General features: G+C 43.4%; 1 pseudogene; it reads left to right on the plus strand.

Annotated features, from left to right (window-relative positions):
* Positions 1 to 16,940: 16,940 nt before the first annotated feature.
* Positions 16,941 to 18,276, plus strand: LOC112617396 (annotated as a pseudogene).
* Positions 18,277 to 20,336: the final 2,060 nt, after the last annotated feature.

A 20,336-nucleotide genomic window follows, 5' to 3' on the forward strand; every position in this document is an offset into this window, starting at 1 on the left:
ATTTGAATGAATTTTGTTTAGTATTGTATTTATCCAATAAAGTATTTCAAGGCCAGATGCAGTGGCTCACTCCTGTAATCCCAGAACTTTGGGAGGCCAAGGCAGACGGATCATTTGAGGTCAGGAGTTTGAGGCCAGCCCGGCCAACATGGTGAAACCATGTCTCTACTAAAAATACAAAAATTAGCCGGGCATGGTGGCATGCGCCTGTAGTCCCAGCTATTCGGGAGGCTGAGGCAAAAGAATCGCTTGAACCCAGGAAGTAAAGGTTGCAGTGAGCTGAGATCGTGCCACTGTACTCCAGCCTGTCTCAAAAATGAAGGAAGGAAGGAAGGGAGGGAGGGAGGGAGGGAGGGAGTCCCTATTAGATCAACATGTATCCTGCTAAAATCAAAGCAAGAAAAAATATCATATTTATGGTGAGGCTTAGATGGAAGAATGGCGAAATCACTGATGCTTAATGAGACGTTTATGGAGACAATGCCCCAAAGTAAATCAGCAGTTTGCAAATGGAAAACTCATTTTAAGAAAGGACGAAATGGGCTCAATACAGTGCCTTATGCCTGTAATCCCAGCACTTTAGGCGGCCGAGGCAGGCGGATCACATGAGGTCAGGAGTTCGAGACAAGCCTGACCAACGTGGAGAAAGCCTGTCTCTACTAAAAATACAAAATTAGGCTGGCGCAATGGCGCATACCTGTAATCCCAGCTACTTGGGAGGCTGAGGCAGGAGAATCGCTTGAACCCAGGAGGCAGAGGTTGCAGCGAGCCGAGATTGCACCATTGCACTCCAGCCTCGGCAACAAGAGCTAAACCCCATCTCAAAAAAAAAAAAGGAAAAAGAAAGGACGAGATGATGTAGAAAAGCCTACAGCAGCAGACCCTCCACCTCAATTTGTAAAGACAAAAATTAATCTTGTTCATGCTCTAATTGAACAGGACCAACTATTAACAGCACAAAAATAGGCAATACCAGCCAGGTGGTGTGGCTCACACCTTTATTCCCTCAGGAGGCTTACGTGGGCAGCTGAGGTGGGAGAACGGCTTGGGACCAAGAGTTCAAGACCAGCCTGGGTAACATAGTGAGACCCAGTCGCTTTTAAAAACTAAAAATAAAAATTAGCCAAGTGTGGGTGCACACACCTGTAGCCAGCTCCCACTTACTTCAGAGGCTGAGGCAAGATGATCACTTGAGCCTAGGAGTTCAAGGCTGTAGGAAAGTATGATCTCAAAAAAAAAAATTATAGACATCTCAGTTGGTTCAGCTTACACAATTCTCAGTGAAAAATTAAAATCAAGCAATCTTGAGCCTAGGAGTTCATGACTATAGGAAACTATGATCTCAAGAACAACAACAACAACAACAACAAACCAATATTATAGACATCTCAGTTGGTTCAGCTTACACAATTCTCACTGAAAAATCAAAATCAAGCAAACTCTCTGCTGAATGGGTGCCAAAACTATTTCACTCACATCAGCTGCAGACAAGAGCAGAGCTTTCAAAGGAAATTTTAAACAAATGGAATCAAGACCCTGAAGCATTTTCTCAAAGAATTGCAACAAGAGATGGAACACCACTTTACCAGTACGATCCTGAAGACAAAGTACAATCAAAGCTATGGCTACCAAGAGGTGGAAGTGGTCCAGTCAAAGCAAAAGTGAACCAGTCAAAAGCAAAGGTCATGGCAACAGTTTTTTGAGATGCTGGAGGCATTTTGCTTGTTGACTTTCTGGAGAGCCAAAAAACAATAACATCTGCTTATTACAAGAGTGTTTTGAGAATAATATCCAGAAAACCTTCACCAGAGAGCTCTTCTCCACCACAACAGTGTTTCTACTCATTCCTCTCCTCAAACAAGGGATATTTTGTGAGAGTTTTGAAGGGAAATCATTAGGCATCCAACTGACAGTCCTGCTTTGGCTTTTTTTGTTTGTTTGTTTCCTAACTTCTTTTTGTTTACTAACCTTAAAAATCGTTTGTTTCCTAATCTTAAAAAATCTTTAAGGCCTGTAATCCCAGCACTTTGGGAGGCCAAGGTAGGAGGATCACTTGATCCCAGGAATTCATGACCAGCCTAGTCATGAATAGCAAGATCCCATCTCTACAGAAAAATCAAAAAGCTAGGCAGGCATAGTATCACATGCCTGTGGTCCCAGCTACTCAGGAGGCTGAGGTGGAAGGATCATTTAAGCCCAGGAGGTGGAGGTTGCAGTGAGCCTAGATCAAGCTACTGTAGTCCGGACTAGGCAACAGAGCAAGGACAATCCTGTTTCTCTGACTCTCACTCTCTCTCTCTTTCTTGTTCTCCGTGTGTGTGTGTGTCTGTGTGTGTGTGTGTGTGTGTATTATATATGTGTATGTGTAATTATATATGTATGTAATTATATATGTGTAATTCTATATATATATATATATATATATATATATATAAAATTTTTTTTAGATGGAGGCTTATGCTCTTGCCCAGGCTAGAGCGCAGCGACATGATCTCGGCTCACTGCAATCTCTGCCTCCTGAGTTCAAGTAATTCTCCTGCCTCAGCCTCCCTAGTAGCTGGAATTACAGGCACATACCACCACAGCCAGCTAATTTTTGTATTTTTAGTAGAGACTGAGTTTTGCCATGTTCATTGGCCAGGCAGCTGTTAAACTGCTGACCTCAAGTGATCTGCCTACCTCAGCCTCCCAAAGTACTGTGATTAGAGGCATGAGCCACCACGCGTGGCCATCAAAAAAAATATATATATATATATGTGTGTGTGTGTGTATATATATATATGTTTAAAGGGCACTCATTTTACTTCAATAAAGGGCACACATTTTTCTTCTCCTTTAATGTAAAAAATACTGTATCAATATGGTTAAATTCCCAGTACCCTCCGTTCTTTAAGGATGGACAAAATGGCTAGAATCATTGCTTACAAAAGTGTCTTAAACTTTATGGCACTTACTTTAGGAAATAAAGTTTGCATTTTTAATTTTTATCTTTTAATTCCATTTTTCCACAAAGTTTTTGAAGTCTCCACATTCACACAAAGTTTTGTACACAAATGTTCACAACAGCTTTATTTATTTGTGTATTTATTTTTTGAGATGGAAGCTCACTCTGTCACCCAGGCTGGAGTGTGGTGGCGTGATCTTGGCTCACTGCAAGCTCTGCCTCCCGGGTTCACGCCATTCTCCTGCCTCAGCCTCCCGAGTAGCTAGGAGTACAGGCGCCCACCATCGCACCCAGCTAATGTTTTTTATTTTTAGTAGAGATGGGGTTTCACCGTGTTAGCCAAGATGGTCTCGATCTCCTGACCTCATGATCCACCCGCCTCAGCTTCCCAGTGTGCTGAGATTACAGGCGTAAGCCACTGCGCCCGGCCAGCATTATTTGTAATAGTTGAAAACTGGCAAAAATACCATCTGTCCTTCAACAGGTGAATAGATCAGCATCTTGCAGTATAGTCATACAATAGAATAATACTCAGCAATAAAAAGAAATGAATATTGAAACATGCAACACCCTGGATGAATCTCAAAATAATTATGCTGAGTGAAGGAAGCTAGACAAAAATAAAGTACCTGCATGCTGGAGGTTGATTGACGACTAAGAAAGATAGTCACTGCACCCCAGAAACTTATAATCTGGTGGGAAATCAAGACCAATACTCAGGTACATACAATTCAGAAAGATAAGTGTATTTGATGGGAATAAACCCAGAAAGGGGCACTTAAGTCCATTTTAATGGATCAAAGAAATATTTTTAACCAAGGGTTGAAAGGTAAGTAGAAGTTGGCCGATTCGCTCAGGAGCTGAAAGTAAAAAAGAGAACTCCAAATTTCTAGGTAAAAGGGACTGCATACATGAAGGCCCATAGGCACAAGAGGGGGAAAGCATGAAACACTGGAGAAACCAAAAGTTCTGCATGGCTTCAACAAAGAACAAGAGAGAGAAGCAGAGGGCCTGCAAGGCTGTGTTGAAATTTATCCTAATAGCAATGAGAAGCTATTAGAGTTTGAAGGAGGGAGTGACATGATCAAATTTGGATTTCACAAAAAGCAATTTAGTCGCATTATAAATAATGAATTTGAAATGATTGAGGTTTAAGTCAGAGAAATTGTTTGGCAGACCATCAAACTAATATAGAGAGAAGATGGTGACCTGGACCAGTGCAATTACAGCTTTCTGGCTTGGGCAACCAAGTGAAAGGGTAGAGCCATTCACTGAAACAGAGAACAACAAAAGCATGGTTGCTTTTTTTTAAAACAGAGTCTTACTCTGTCTCCCAGGCTGGAGCACAGTGGCGCGATCCCAGCTCACCGCACCCTCAGTCTCCTGAGTTCAAGCGATTCTCCTGCCTCAGACTCCTGAGTAGCCAGGACTACAGGCGTGCACCACCACGCCCGGCTAATTTTTTTTTATTTTTAGCAGAGACGGGGTTTCACCATGTTGGCCAGGCTGGTCTTGAACTCCTGATCTCAGGTGATCTGCCTGCCTTGGCCTCCTGAAGTGCTGGGACTACAGGCGTAAGCCACCGCAACACAGCCCAGTGTTAATTTTTTAAACATAATTTGGAAGCTTGGAGGAGAAATATCAGCTGAAGAAAGGAAACCATGAAAACCAAAAGGATCTAAAGGACACAGGAACAAAGAAGACACTGATGACCTTGAAAAGAGTAATTTCAGAAGCTTCATGGTGGCACAAATCAGACTACAATAGATGGAAGAATTAAGGAATTCAAGGAAGGTGAGATAGTGCAACCACGTTGGCATAGATGGCTAGTTCTTGAACCAATATTCATTCTTTCCAACCATCTTAGTCCATTTAAGCTGCTATATCAAAATACCTTAGTTACAGTTCTTGAGGCTGCAAAGTCCAGGAGCAAGGCACATAGATTGCTGTGATCTGAATGTTTGTACCCCAAAAATTCATGTGTTGACACTTAATCTCCATGTGATAGCATTAAGAAGTAGAGTCTTTAGCAGGTGATTAGGTGATGAGGGCAATGGGATTAGTGCCTTTATAGGAGAGGCTTGAGCCAGGTGCGGTGGGTGGCTCACTCCTGTAGTTCCAGCACTTTGGGAGGCTGAGGCGGGCGGATCACTTGAGGCCAGGAGTTAGAGACCAGCCTGGCCAACATGGCAAAATCTTGTCTCAGCTAAAATTACAAAACTTAGCCAGGCATGGTGGTGGGTGCCTGTAATCCCAGTTACTTGAGAGGCTGAGGTGGGAGAATCAATTGAACCCAGGAGGCAGAGGTTGCAGTGAGCTGAGATCATGCCACTGCACTCCACCCTGGGTGACAGAGCGAGACTCCTTCTCAAAAATTATAATCATCATAATAAGAGAGGCTTGAGGGAGCCCTCTTGCATCATCTACCATGAAAGAACACAGCAAAAGGGTGCCATCTTCAAGGAATGGAGCCCTCATCAGACATCAAGTCAGCCGGTGTCTTGATCTCAGACCTCTAAGCCTACAGAACTGTGAGAAATAAATTTCTATTGTTTATAAATTACCCAGTCTAAAATATTTTGTTATAGAAACCCAAACAGACTAAGTCACCATCTCCCTCACTAACCACACCCAGATTTGTTGAGGGAAATACCCAACTAATAACTATCTTTCCCAAAGACCTATAGAAGTGATGTTGCCATGTGACACAGTTCTGTATAATCAGATATATAAGCACGTCATTGAGTGGGCTGTCTGAGATAGCTCCTTAAAGAGATCACCTCTGCAAGCACCTGCCTGAGATGCAGTTGAAATCATTGGGGAAGTCATAAAAGTAACCACACACTGAGCAGCAGAAAGAAGCAGCCAGGGACACTGACGACATCCTTTGAGTTGTGGCCACAACCCTGGGTTACCTGGCATTAGACTTTTTGTCACATGAAAGAAAAGGTCCTATCTTAGGAAGAATAAACTCAAGTTTTGTGTACCACAATAGAGTGACTATCATTGGCAACAATTTATTGCGTATTTGTAAATAGCTAGAAGAGCAGGTTTCGAATGTTCCCTACACAAATAAATGATAAATGTTTGAGACCGTGGATATGCTAATTACCCTGATTTGATCATTACACATTGTTTACATGATTCTAAATATCACACTGGACCCTAAAAATAAGTACAATTAGTATGAGTCAACCAAAACCAATAAACTCAAAAAAGAAGAGAAAGAAGAGGCCCTATCTTGATGAAGTCCCCTGTATAAGCAATATGCAATTTCTGTCTGACACCCTACTCTTTTAAGATATTGGTAATGATGTGGGGGACAGGTGGACCAGTAACTACAAGAAGACATTGGATTAGGGATAGTCTTTTTTGGGTTTTTTTGTTTGTTTGTTTTGTTTTTTGAGACAGAGTTTTGTTCTTGTCACCCAGGCTGGAGTGCAAATGGCACCATCTCGGCTCACTGCAAACTCCACCTCCTGGGATCAAGCGATTCTCCTGCCTCAGCCTCCCAAGTAGCTGGGATTACAGGTGCCCACCACCATGCACAGATAATTTTTGTATGTTAGTAGAGATGGGGTTTCACCATGTTGGCCAGGCTGGTCTCGAACTTCTGACCTCAGGTGATCCACCCGGCTCCCAAAGTGCTGGGATTACAGGCGTGAGCCACCATACTCAGCCTAGGGAGAGTTTTTTTAAGACAAGAAAGACTTGACTTTATTTAATTGCTGATAAGAGAGAGCCAAGGGCAGGGAAGGGGGAGGCAGTTGAAGGTACCAGAGAATGGAAATGACTAACTGCATATTAGTTTCCTATTGCCTAGCAAATTGTCACAAATTCAGTAGCTTAAAACACATGTTTATTCGCTCTCAGTTTCCTAGGGTCAGCGCTCTAGACACAGCTTAGCTGGGTTCTCTGCTCAGAGTCTCACAATGTTGCAATCAAGGGGTTGGACATGGCTTTAGTCTAATCCGAGGTTCAGGGTCCTCTTCCAAGTTCATGTAATTGCTTGCAGAATTCATTTTCTTGCAGCTGTAGAACCCGTGGCAGCTTGCTTCTTCAAGGCCAGGAAACCAAAGAGTCTCTGAATTCTTTTTCATTCCTGACCTCTGGACTCTATTTTTTTTTTTTTTTTTTTAAGACAGAGTCTTGCTCTGCCCCCCCAGCTGGAATGCAGTGCCATGATCACAGCTCACTTTAACAAATTCCCTGGCTCAAGCTATCACCTCACCTCAGCCTCCCAAGTACTTAGAACTACAGGCATGTGTCACCATGCCCGGCTAACTTTTTATTGTTTTTGCTTGTTTGTTTGTTTGTTTTTTGCAGATTAGGGAGTCTTGTTATGTTGCCCAGGCTGGTCTCAAACTACTAGTTTCAAGCAATCCTCCCACCTTGGCCTCCCAAAGTATTGGGATTACAGCTGTAAGCCACCACACCCAGCCAGTGTTAGTTATTACAAATTAAATTGTGGGCTAGGCACGGTGGCTCACGCCTATAATCCCAGCACTTTGGGAGACCAAGGCGGGCAGATCACTTGAGGTAAGGAATTCAAGACCAGCCTGGCCAACATGGTAAAACTCCCATCTCTACTAAAAACACAAAAATTAGCCAGGCATGGTGGTCAGCCCCTCTAATCGCAGCTACTCAGGAGGCTGTGGCAGGAGAATCACTTGAACCTGGGAGGTAGAAGTTGCAGTGAGCTGAGATCACACCACTGCACTCCAACCTGGGCGACAGAGCAATATTCTGTCTCAAAAAAAAGAAATTAAACTGTGAAGCCTCCTAGGAGGGTTTACTTTCCAGTGCCCCCTTAACATGTGGCTCTGGAGAATAATAAACAAGGAAGAATCTTCCAGAGTGTGGAGCCAAATGCAACAGAAATAAGTGCAAAACAGTGTTCATCCTTGAGAGCAGAACCAGGATGTAAACCCCCAGAACTTCCTCCACTGCCAAAGTGAATGATCTTCAGAATAACCACCTAGTAGGATTCTGATTCTCCCATTTACATGGACTTTGCTGTGAGTCTCATATTTTTCACTGAACTTAGGGTTTTAATGCAGTGTATCTATGTAGAAGCATTTGGGAATCATTGTTCATATGAGTGAAGGGATATACAGGCAATGATCTCAGTCAACTAATGCATCATCTCAATCCACATAGCCACTCCCTGAAGTCTATACTGTTATGATGGAGTCAAGCAGCTTGGTCAAGGTTACATAATGGGCAAGTATTAGAGCCAGGATTCAAAATCATGGGGCCTACTGAGAGGCCAAGCCAGCTGGGTCGTGTTGGGACTTGGAGAACTTTTCTGTCTAGCTAAACGGTTGTAAACACACCAATAAGCGCTCTGTGTCTGGCTAAAGGTTTGTAAACGCACCAATCAGCACTCTGTGTCTAGCTAAACTTTTGTAAACGCACCAATGAGCACTCGGTAAAAACTGACCAATCAACACTCTGTAGAATGGACCAATCAGAGCTCTGTAAAACTGACCAATCAGCAGGACATGGGTGGGGCCAAATAAGGGAATAAAAGCTAGCCACTCCCAGCCGGCCTTGGCAATCTGCTCCAGTTCCCTTCCATCCCGTGGAAGCTTTGTTCTTTCACTCCTCACAGTAAATCTTGCTGCCGCTCACCTTTTGGGTCTACACTACCTTTACAAGCTGTAACATTCAGTGCGAAGATTTGCAGCTTCACTCCTGAAGTCTGAAAGACCACGAACCCACCGGGAGAAACAAACAACTCCAGACGCCGCCACCTTTAAGAGCTGTAACACTCACTGAGAAGGTCTGCGGCTTCACTCCTGAAGTCAAGCAAGACCACAAACCCACCGGAAGGAGGAAACTCCAGACATATCTGAACATGTGAAGGAACAAACGCTGGTCACACCATCTTTAAGAACTGTAACACTCACCGCAAGGGTGCACGGCTTCATTCTTGAAGTCAGTGAGACCAGGAACCCACCAGATGGAACCAATTCCGGACACACTAGCTTCAGTGTTCACTCTGAACCCTAGCATCTTTTATAATTGCGGAAGTTTGGGGGCATGATGAGGGACATAAAAATCCCAAAGGGGAGACAAGGGAGATACACGAATTCAGGACAAGATAGTGTTATATCTAATGCAGATGACACTGAACTGTTTTCAATCAATCGAAATGTAGATAGATTACTCTCATTAACCAATTTTTTTCAATAGAGATGGGGTCTTGCTGTGTTTCCCAGGCTGATTTCAAACTCCTGGGCTCCAGCAATCCTCCCACTTCAGCCTCCAAAAGCGTTGAGATTATAGGAGTGAGCCAACACGCCCAGCCAATCTCTCTCTCTCTCTCTTTTTTTTTTTTTTTTTTAATGGACAGGGTGTTGCTCTGTCAAACAGGCTGGAATGCAATGGTGCCATCATAGCTCACTGCAGCCTCAAACTCCTGGGCTCGGTGATCTTCCCACCTCAGCTTCCCAAAGCACTGGAAATACAGCTGTGAGACCCCATACCCAGCCTCTTTTCCATTCTTTTTCAACTTAAATGAGTTGCCTTGCTTCAAAACTGATTTTAGCACATCTCTGAACTATTTCATATGGCCACTCCACACTTGTAAACAAGCTGTTTTAGAGTTAACAGGGTGTTTTCACAGATGCCGAGGTGGCCAAAAATATTTCTCTTTTAACAACTTATGATCAGAAAGTTACATGTTTGCATGAAGAGGAAATAAAGAGAAGATTTATATTGAGGTTTTATTAAAATAATTGTATCTCAATCATTGCATTTGAACCTATCTGATAGTTTTCCTTCCCTCCCTTCCTTCCTCGCTCCCTCCCTTTCTTCCTTCCTTCCTTCCTTCCTTCCTTCCCTCCTTCCTTCCCATTCGACTGTCTTTCAATCTTACACAAAGTGTGTCTTTGACGTTCTCCTAGGGAAGGAGGAAGAGGAAGCATTTATTTACTTTATGTTCGTCCAGTTAGGTTATAGTCTGTAAATTAATCCCCTCCACAGGAAGATCCTCTCAAATGACTCCAGTTACCTTGGAGGAAGGTATTATCTCCCTATTATGGATACGACTTGGCTGTCGAACTCTGAATTTAATAAACACAAATTGATGCTGATGGAAGCTTTAAGCAGATTTCGACTGCAGGCTTCAGTGGTAAGTCTAAACAGTACAGTTCGGGAGTGGGGACTAGGGACCACAACCTCATCTGCCCCTTTAACCACTTCTTAAGCCTTCAAATAATTCAACTTGCTTCTTCACTAGGACTCCACAGGGGGCCCCACATATACATTCCTCCTTTCCAACATGACCTTTTTCCCTTCCACATTTTAAATTTTTTCATCTTGAACTCTCCAGCCTCAGTTCCTAAGACAGAATTGTGCTCTAAAAGAAATGAATCAATTGAAAATCAAATTGTTAGTGTTAAAATTAGGGCCACAAATAGTACAATAACTATTACAACTGAGGTTAGGGTCACAGTGGTTTATTAATAAATAATTTATGACATTTGTCTTTTTTTTTTTTTTTGTGAGAAGTCTTGCTCTGTCGCCCAGGCTGGAGTGTAGTGGCACGATCTTGGCTCACTGCAAGCTCCGCCCCCTGGGTTCACACCATTCTCCTGCTTCAGACTCCGGAGTAGCTGGGACTACAGGCACCTGCCACCATGCCAGGTTAATTTTTTTGTATTTTTTTTAGTAGAGAAGGGGTTTCACCGTGTTAGCCAGGATGGCGTCGATCTCCTGACCTCGTGATCTGCCCGCCTCGGCCTCCCAAAGTGCTGGGATTACAGGCATGAGCCACCACACCCAGCTGACTCTAATATATTTTTTAATTGAATGTAACCTAAATTTTTTTTCGTTAAATGTATATGTTATGATTTTCAGTTCTGGCATTCCCCGTAATTATAAACCACTCTGTATTCTTTCTGATTTCTGTTGCTGATTTGACATAGACTTGAGGAAGATAAGGATATAGTCTGTATCCTATCACAGATAGAATTTTTTTAAGGTTAGTCAAGTGAAGCAGTGGGAGTAAAGAAGAAACAAAGAAATCTGTTTCTTCCGTAACTGGTTGTGATCAATTAGTTGTAAACACCACTGTACTCAGATCAGCCACAGATAGAATGTTACTTTAACCAAAAATCAAAAATAAAATATCAAAAACATTGCTAAGAGGTTTAATCCCTCCTAAAATCCCTGAGGGAGTTCACATAAAAGAGTTGTGCTCTGGACTGGGCATGGTGGCTCACGCCTGTAATCCCAGCACTTTGGGAGGTCGAAATTTGAGGATCCCTTGAGTTCAGGACCAGTGTGGGCAATGTAGGGAGACCCCATCTCTTAAAAAAAAAAAAAAAGTTATGCTCTGATTTTATGTTTCGCTTACTTTATAAACAGATGTGGATTTATAAAAACCAATTATATGACCGGGCACGGTGGCTCACGCCTGTAATCCCAGCACTTTGGGAGGCCGAGGCGGGTGGATCACGAGGTCAGGAGATCGAGACCATCCTGGCTAACACGGAGAAATCTCGTCTCTACTAAAAATACAAAAATATTAGCCGGGCGTGGTGGCAGGTGCCTGTAGTCCCAGCTACTCGGGAGGCTGAGGCAGGAGAATGGCGTGAACCCGGGAGGCAGAGTTTGCAGTGAGCCAAGAGATTGCGCCACTGCACTCTAGCCTGGGCGACAGAGCGAGACTCCATCTCAAAAAAAAAAAAAATATAGATATGTATATACACATGGTTTAATATACACACATATATTACCTAGCTCTGTTGACTGAGAGGCCTGAAAAGCAGTGATATCCAGTAGCAGTGAGCACATTCAGAACCCACATCTTGGTTTCTGAATATCATTCTGCAATAAGGGAAACCAGGGCTCCTTGGTGATATGGCTGATTCTAGGCCTGAGATAGGGAAAATACAAGCTCAGCCTGGAGCATCAGACTCCACAAAGTATCACAAAGCAAGGAATTGCTTAAGAAAACAAAATTATGGGGCATGTCAAAGGGACATAGACGCCAACATAAAAGAAATTCCAAAAGCAAACGTTGGAAGAATTCGAAAAACAAAATAAATAATATTGTTGTGGATTATGATCCAACTATAAAGTAAATATACATTGAGTCCATACTGATACAAGTAAAAGACTGGATAAATAAATAAACGGGGAGAAGAGACAAATATTCCTCATAAAAGAATTCTAAATAATATATAGATAGATACTCCCTCCTTCAGGAGGTAGAGCTTAATTTCTGCTTAAGAGGGTGCTTAATTTTCCTCTTAAGAGGGTGCTAGACTTGTGACTCTCTTCCAAATAGTAACTTTACAGTGGAGAAACCTGGTCAACAACTGCTTTAGCCAAGTGAGGAAGGTGAACATTCCTGGTGATGTCATGTAGCTATTAGGTACACCTTCATACGGCATGATAAGAAAGGCATTTTACCTTTGAGGTATTCTTTCCAAAAACCCGTAACCACTCCAATCATGAGAAAAAATATCAGACAAACCCAGACTGAGAGGCATTCTACGGGATACCTGACCAGTTTTCTTCAAGCATGTCAAGGTCATAAAAACAAGGAAAGGGGTGAGCACGGTGGCTCATGCCTGTAATTCCAGCACTTTGAGAGGCTGAGGCGGGCAGATCACGAGTTCAGGAGTTCAAGGCTAGTCTGGCCAACATGGTGAAACCCTGTCTCTACGAAAAATACAAAAATTAGCAGGGCATGGTGGCAGGAGCCTGTAATCTCAGCGACTCGGGAGGCCGAGGCAGGAGAATTGCTTGAACCCAGGAGGTGGAGGTTGCAGTGAGCCGAGATCCTGCCACTGCACTCCAGGCTGGGCAACAGAGCAAGACTCCATCTCAAAATAAAAAATAAAAATAAAAACAAGGAGGCCGGGCGCGGTGGCTCAAGCCTGTAATCCCAGCACTTTGGGAGGCCGAGGCGGGTGGATCACGAGGTCAGGAGATCGAGACCATCCTGGCTAACATGGTGAAACCCCGTCTCTACTAAAAATACAAAAAACTAGCTGGGCGAGGTGGCGGGCGCCTGTAGTCCCAGCTACTCGGAGGCTGAGGCGGGAGAATGGCGTGAACCCGGGAGGCGGAGCTTGCAGTGAGCCGAGATCGCGCCACTGCACTCCAGCCTGGGCGACACAGCGAGACTCCGTCTCAAAAAAAAAAAAATAAAAATAAAAATAAGAATAAAAATAAAAACAAGGAAAGACTGGGCTGGGCGCGGTGACTCATGCCTGTAATCCCAGCACTTTGGGAGGCCGAGGAGGGCAGATCCTGAGGTCAGGAATTCCAGACCAGCCTGGCCAATGGGGTGAAACCCCATCTACTAAAAAGAAAAAAAAAAAAATTAGCCGGGCATGGTGGCACATGCCCATAGTCCCAGGTACTCCGGAGGCTGAGACAGGAGAATCGCTTGAACCAAGGAGGCAGAGGTTGCAGTGTGCAGAGACGACACAGCTGCACTCCAGCCTGGGTGACAGAGCGAGACTCCATCTCAGAAATAAAATTTTTTTAAAGTCCGTTTCAGAGATTTTTAATACTTCCAATCTATTGAGGGTAGTATTTAAAATATAATAAAAATTAATTACTGACATATGATTTCATATGGTCCTTTCTTTCTTTACAGAGAAGGTCTTACTCTATCACTCAGGCTGAAATGCAGTGATATAATCATAGCTCACTGCAGCCTCAACCTCCTGGACTCAAGCAGTCCTCCCACCTCAGCCTCCCAAGTAGCTACCATGCCTGGCTACTTGGAACCTACTTTTTTTTTTTTTCTTCTTTTTTTTTTTGAGAAGGAGTTTTGCCCTTGTTGCCCAGGTTGGAGCGCAATGGCATGATCTTGGCTCACTGCAACCTCTGCCTCCTGGGTTCAAGCAATTCTCCTGCCTCGGCCTCCCGAGTAGCTGGGATTACACGCATGCACCACCACTCCCGGCTAATTTTGTATTTTTAGTAGAGACAGGGTTCCTCCATGCTGGTCAGGCTGGTCTCAAATTCCCGACCTAGGGTGATCCACCTGCCTCGGCTTCCTAAAGTGCTGGGATTACAGTTGTGAGCCGCCGTGGCCAGCCATGCCTGGCTAATTTTTTTAAATGGTTTTTGTAAAGACGAGGGTCTTACTACGTTGCCTAGACTAGTCTTAAACTCTTGGCCTCACCACATAACCCTCCCGACGCGTTGGGATTACAGGCACAAGCCACTGTACCCAGCCCCACATGGTCCTTTGTCTACTAACACCAAGGAAGGTGCCTGAACTTGAACCTGTCTTGCCAGTATCTCACCCAAGATAGTTGGCCATAGTTTTGGTTAACTATTGATGCCTAAGAACTCAGCCAAAACTTAGTTACTTCAACAACAATGCATGACCTCTCAGAGTTTTGTAGGGTGGCTGGGCTCCACTGGGCAGTTCTTGCTTGATGTCTCTTGTGTGTTTGCAGTCAGATGACGTCTGAGGCCAAAGTCATCTACAGATTTCACTGGGCTGAACATTCCAAGGTGGCTTCTTTACTCACATGTCTGACACTTCAGCTGGGTTGGCAGAAACAGCTGGGAGGTGATCAGGTATTTTTTTCTTTATTTCTTTCTTTTTTAAATGTTTTATTTCCAAAGGTTATTGGGGAACAGGTGGGATTTGGTTACATTAGTAAGTTCTTTAATGGTGATTTGTGAAACTTTGGTGCACCCATCACCCAAGCAGTATACACTGCACCCAATTTGTAGTCTTTTATCCCTCACCCCCTTCCCACTCTTTCCCCCGAGTCCCTAAAGTCTCTTGTGTCATGATTGTGCCTTTGCATCCTCATAGCTTAGCTCCCACTTACGAATGAGAACATTCAATGTTCAGTTTTACATTCCTGAGTCCCTTCACTTAGAATAAGTCTCCAATCTTATCCAGGGGGCTGCAAATCCTATTAATTCATTCCTTCTTATGGCTGAGTAGTATTCCATTGTATATAAATACCAGTTTCTTTATTCATTCACTGACTGATGGGCATTTGGGTTGGTTCCACATTTTTGTAATTGTGAATTGTGCTGCTATAAACATGTGTGTGCACATATCTTTTTCGTACAATGACTTCTCCTCTGGATAGATACCCAGTAGTGGGACTGCTGGAACAAATGGTGGTTCTACTTTAGTTCTTTAAGGAATCTCCACACTGTTTTCCATAGTGGTTGTACTAGTTTGCATTCTCACCAGCAGTATAGAAGTGTTCTCTGTTCACCACATCGTTGCCAACATCTACTATTTTTTATTTTTTGATTATGGCCATTTTTGCAGGAGTAAGATGGTATCGCATTGTGTTTTTGATTTGCATTTCCCTGACCATTAGTGGTGCTGAGGATTTTTTCATATGTCTTTTGGCCATTTGTATTTCTTCTGTTGAGAATTTTCTATTCATGTTCTTAGCCCACTTTGTGATGGGATTGTTTGATTTTTTTTTCTTGCTAATTCGTTTGAGTTCCTTGTAGATTCTGGATATTAGTCCTTTGTCAGATGTATAGATTGTGAAGGTTTTCTCCCACTCTGTGGGTTGTCTGTTTACCCTGCTGACTGTTCCTTTTGTTATGCAAAAGCTCTTCAGTTTAATTAAGTCTCAGTTATTTATCTTTGTTCTTATTGTGTTTGCTTTTGGGTTCTTGGTCATGAAATCCCTGCCTAAGCCAATGCCTAGAAGGGTTTTTCTGATGTTATCTTCTAGAATTTTTAGAGTTTCAGGTCTTAGATTTAAGTCCTTAATCCATCTTGAGTTGATTTTTGTATAAGGTGAGAGATGAGGATCCAGTTTCATTCTCCTACATTTGGCTTCCCAGCACCATTTGTTGAATAGGTTGTCCTTTCCTCACATTACGTTTTTGTTTGCTTTGTCAAAGACCAGTTGGCTGTAAGTATTTGGGTTTATTTCTGGGTTCTCTGTTCTATTCCATTGGTGTATATGCCTATTTTTATACCAGTACCATGCTGGTTGGTGACTACAGCCTTACACTATAGTTTGAAATCAGGTAATGTGATGCCTCCAGATTTCTTCTTTTTGCTTAGTTCTTCTGTGTTAGGTATGTCTCTTGAAGGCAGCAGATAGCTGGCAGGTGAATTCTCATCCATTCTTCAATTCTGTATCCTTTAAGTGGAGCTTTTTTTTTTTTTTAGACAGAGTCTTGCTCTGTCCCCCAGGCTGGAGTGCAGTGGCGTGATCTTGGCTCACTGCAAGCTCCGCCTCCCAGGTTCATGCCATTCTCCTACCTTAGCCTCCCCAGTGGCTGGGACTACAGACGTCCGCCACCACGCCCGGCTAATTTTTTTTGTATTTTTAGTAGAGACGGGATTTCACCATGTTAGCCAGGATGGTCTCGATGTCCTGACCTTGTGATCTGCCCACCTCAGCCTCCCAAACTGCTGGGATTACAGGTGTGAGCCACCGTCCCGGCCTAAGTGGAGCATTTTTTAGGCCATTTACATTAAACATTAATATTGAGATGTGAGGTACTATTCCATTCATTGTGCTATTTGTTGCCTGTATACATTTGTTTTTTGTGTTTTTTTAATTGGATGTTTGTTTTATAGATCCTGTAAGATTTATGCTTTAAAGAGATTCTGTTTTGATGTGTTTCCAGTATTTGTTTCAAGATTTAGAGCTCCTTTTAGCAGTTCTTGTAGTGCTGGTTTGGTAGTTGCAAATTTTCACAGCATTTGTTCGTCTGAAAAAGACTGCTTCTTTCCTTCATTTATGAAGCTTAGTTTTGCTGGACACGAAATTCTTGTCTGATAATTGTTTTGTTTAAAGAGGCCAAAGATAAGGACTCGATCTCTTCCAGCTTATACGGTTTCTGCTGAGAAGTCTGCTGTTAATCTGATAGGTTTTCCTTTATAGGTTACCTGGTGCTTTTCCCTCATAGCTCTTAAGATTCTTTCCTCAGAGATACGTTCCTCAGCTTGCTGCTTTCTGCCCGTGGACACCGCCAAAGAAGCATCGTTAAAGTCTGTCTTCTCCCTGTCGTCATGTCTAAGTCAGAGTCTCCTAAAGAGCCCGAACAGCTGAGGAAGCTCTTCATTGGAGGGTTGAGCTTTGAAACAACCAATGAGAGCCTGAGGAGCAATTTTGAGCAATGATGTACGCTCACGGATTGTGTAGTAATGAGAAATCCAAACACCAAACGTTCCAGGGGCTTTGGATTTGTCACATATGCCACTGTGGAGGAGGTGGATGCAGCTATGAATGCAAGGCCACACAAGGTGGATGGAAGAGTTGTGGAACCAAAGAGAACTGTCTCAAGAGAAGATTCTCAAAGACCAGGTGCCTGGCCGGGCGCGGTGGCTCAAGCCTGTAATCCCAGCACTTTGGGAGGCCGAGACGGGCGGATCACGAGGTCAGGAGATCGAGACCATCCTGGCGAACACGGTGAAACCCCGTCTCTACTAAAAAAATACAAAAAACTATCCGGGCGAGGCAGCGGGCGCCTGTAGTCCCAGCTACTTGGGAGGCTGAGGCAGGAGAATGGCGTAAACCCGGGGGGCGGAGCTTGCAGTGAGCTGAGATCCGGCCACTGCACTCCAGCCCGGGCCACAGAGCCAGACTCCGTCTCAAAAAAAAAAAAAAAAAAAAAAGACCAGGTGCCCACTTAACTGTGAAAAACATATTTGTTGGTGGCGTTAAAGAAGACACTGAAGAATATCACCTAAGAGATTATTTTGAGGAGTATAGAAAAATTGAAGTGATTGAAATCATGACTGACCAAGGCAGTGGCAAGCAAAGGGGCTTTGCCTTTGTAACCTTTGAGGACCATGACTCCGTGGATAAGACTGTCATTCAGAAATACCATACTGTGAATGGCCACAACTGTGAAGTTAGGAAAGTCCTGTCAAAGCAAGGGATGGCTAGTGCTTCATTCAGCCAAAGAGGTCGAAGTGGTTCTGGAAACTTTGGTGGTGGTTGTGGAGGTGGTTTTGGTGGGAATGACAACTTTGGTCATGGAGGAAACTTCAGTGGTCATGGTGGCTTTGGGTGGCAGCCATGGTGGTGGTGGATATGGTGGCAGTGGGGATGGCTATAATGGATTTGGTAATGATGGAAGCAATTTTGGAGGTGGTGGAAGCTACAGTGGTTTTGGCAATTACAACAATTAGTCTTCAAATTTTGGACCCATGAAGGGAGGAAATTTTGGAGGCAGAAGCTCTTGCCCCTATGGCAGTGGAGGCCAATACTTGGCAAAACCACGAAACCAAGGTGGCTATGGCGGTTCCAGCCGCAGCAGTAGCTATAGCAGTGGCAGAAGATTTTAATTAGGAAACAAAGCTTAGCAGGAGAGGAGAGCCAGAGAAGTGACAGGGAAGCTACAGGTTAAAACACATTTGTGAACTCAGCCAAGCACAGTAGTGGCAGGGCCTAGCTGCTACAAAGAAGACATGTTTTAGACAAATACTCATGTGTATGGGCAAAAAACTAGAGGACTGTATTTGTGACTAATTGTATAACAGGTTATTTTAGCTTCTGTTCTGTGGAAAGTGTAAAGCATTCCAACAAAGGGTTTTAATGTAGATTTTTTTCTTTTTTTGCACCCATGCTGTCGATTGCTAAATGTAATAGTCTGATCATGACGCTGAATAAATGTCTTTCTAAGAAAGAAAAAAAAAATTCTTTCCACCTTCTTAACTTTAGGTAACCTGATGACAATGTGCCTAGGCAATGATCTTTTTGCGATGAATTTCCCAGGTGTTCTTTTTGCTTCTTGTATCTGGGTGTTCAGGTCTCTAACAAGGCCAGGGAAGTTTTCCTTGATTATTCCCCCAAGTATGTTTCCCAGACTTTTAGATTTCTCTTCTTCCTCAGGAACACCAATTATTCTTAAGTTTGGTCATTTAATGTAAGCCCAGATTTCCTAGAGGCTTTGTTCATATTTTCTTATTCTTTATTCTTTGCTTTGGTTGGATTGAGTTAATTGGAAAACCTTGTCTTTGAGCTCTGAAGTTCTGTCTTCCGCTTGTTCAACTCCATTGCTGAGACTTTCCAGAGCATTTTGCATTTCTCTAAGTGCGTCCATTGTTTCCTGAAGTTTTGATTGTTTTTTATTTATGATATCTATTTCATTGACGATTTCTCCACTCATTTCTTGTATCTCTTTTTTTTTTTTTTTAATTTCCTTAAATTGGGTTTCACCTTTTTCTGGTGCCTCCTTGATTAGCTTAATAACTGACCTTCTGAATTCTTTTTCAGGTAAATCAGGGATTTCTTCTTGGTTTGAAGCCATTGCTGCTGAGCTAGTGTGGTTTTTTTAGAGGTGTTAAAGAACTTTGTTTTGTCATATTACCAGAGTTGGTTTTCTGGTTCCCATGACAGAGTCATGGTAGACTCTGTCAGAGGGAAAGTCTAGGGATGAAGGCTGTTGTTCAGATTATTTTGTCCCACAGGGTGTTCCCTTCATGTAGTACTCTCCCCCTTTTCCTAGGGATGTGGGTTCCTGAGAGCCAAGCTGTAGTGACTGTTATCTCTATTCTGGGTCTAGCCACCCAGCAAGTCTACCAGACTCCAGGCTGGTACTGTGGTTGTCTATACAGAGTGCTGTGATATGAGCCGTCTGTGGGTGTCTCAGCTGTGGATACTAGCACACTATTTGCGGTGTCTCCCGGGTCCTCCAGGAGCAATCCACTTTCTCCAGAGGGTTCGTGGGTTCTCTCAGCTTTCTGATTTATTCCTGAGTAGTTCTGGAGCAAAAGATCACGAAGCAAGACTCCACACACTGCTGTCCAAGTGGCAGCTGCAATCTAGTCCTGTCTCCTGTCTGCCATGATCCTCCATGATGATCCCCCCAATTTACTGCCTTTTCCTGAGCTAGGGCCAAAGCTCTGCAATTCTCATCATCTTGTCTTTTAAGCTACCAACATTGAGATAATGAGGACACACAGCTATTTTTCCTCTCCAGTAGCAGTTGATGGAGCAGAAAGCTCCTGATCAGGTATTTCAATATGAGCAGCCTCACAGCGTGCTGGTTCCAGAGTAATAGGACTTCTTATATGGCAATTGGTTTCCCTAGAGTGCATGTTGTGAAAGGCCAACTTGGAAACCACAAGACTTATGACCTAGTTTCAGAAATTTCAGTGTCATTTCCAACTCCTTTTATTGGTAAAGCAGATCAGAAGACCAAACCAGATTCAGCATGGGAGGAGACTATGCAAGAGAGTTGTAGTGCACTGGAAGGCCAACATTGAGACTAACTACCATGGCCCCAGGAGAAGGAGACTCCTGGAGAAGAAAGAAGCTGTGGAGACAGAGATGGGGGAACTAATTCCAATATACTGAGCAGGAGTGGGTCTTTCAGAAATTATGCAGTGTGGAGGTCTGTAGATCTACCTGTTTCACACTACCTGTTCCCCATGACCTATCCTCCCTACTCCCAGCAT

This window comes from Theropithecus gelada, unplaced genomic scaffold, assembly GCF_003255815.1.
Source record: "Theropithecus gelada isolate Dixy unplaced genomic scaffold, Tgel_1.0 HiC_scaffold_16150, whole genome shotgun sequence".
Lineage (NCBI taxonomy): Eukaryota > Metazoa > Chordata > Mammalia > Primates > Cercopithecidae > Theropithecus > Theropithecus gelada.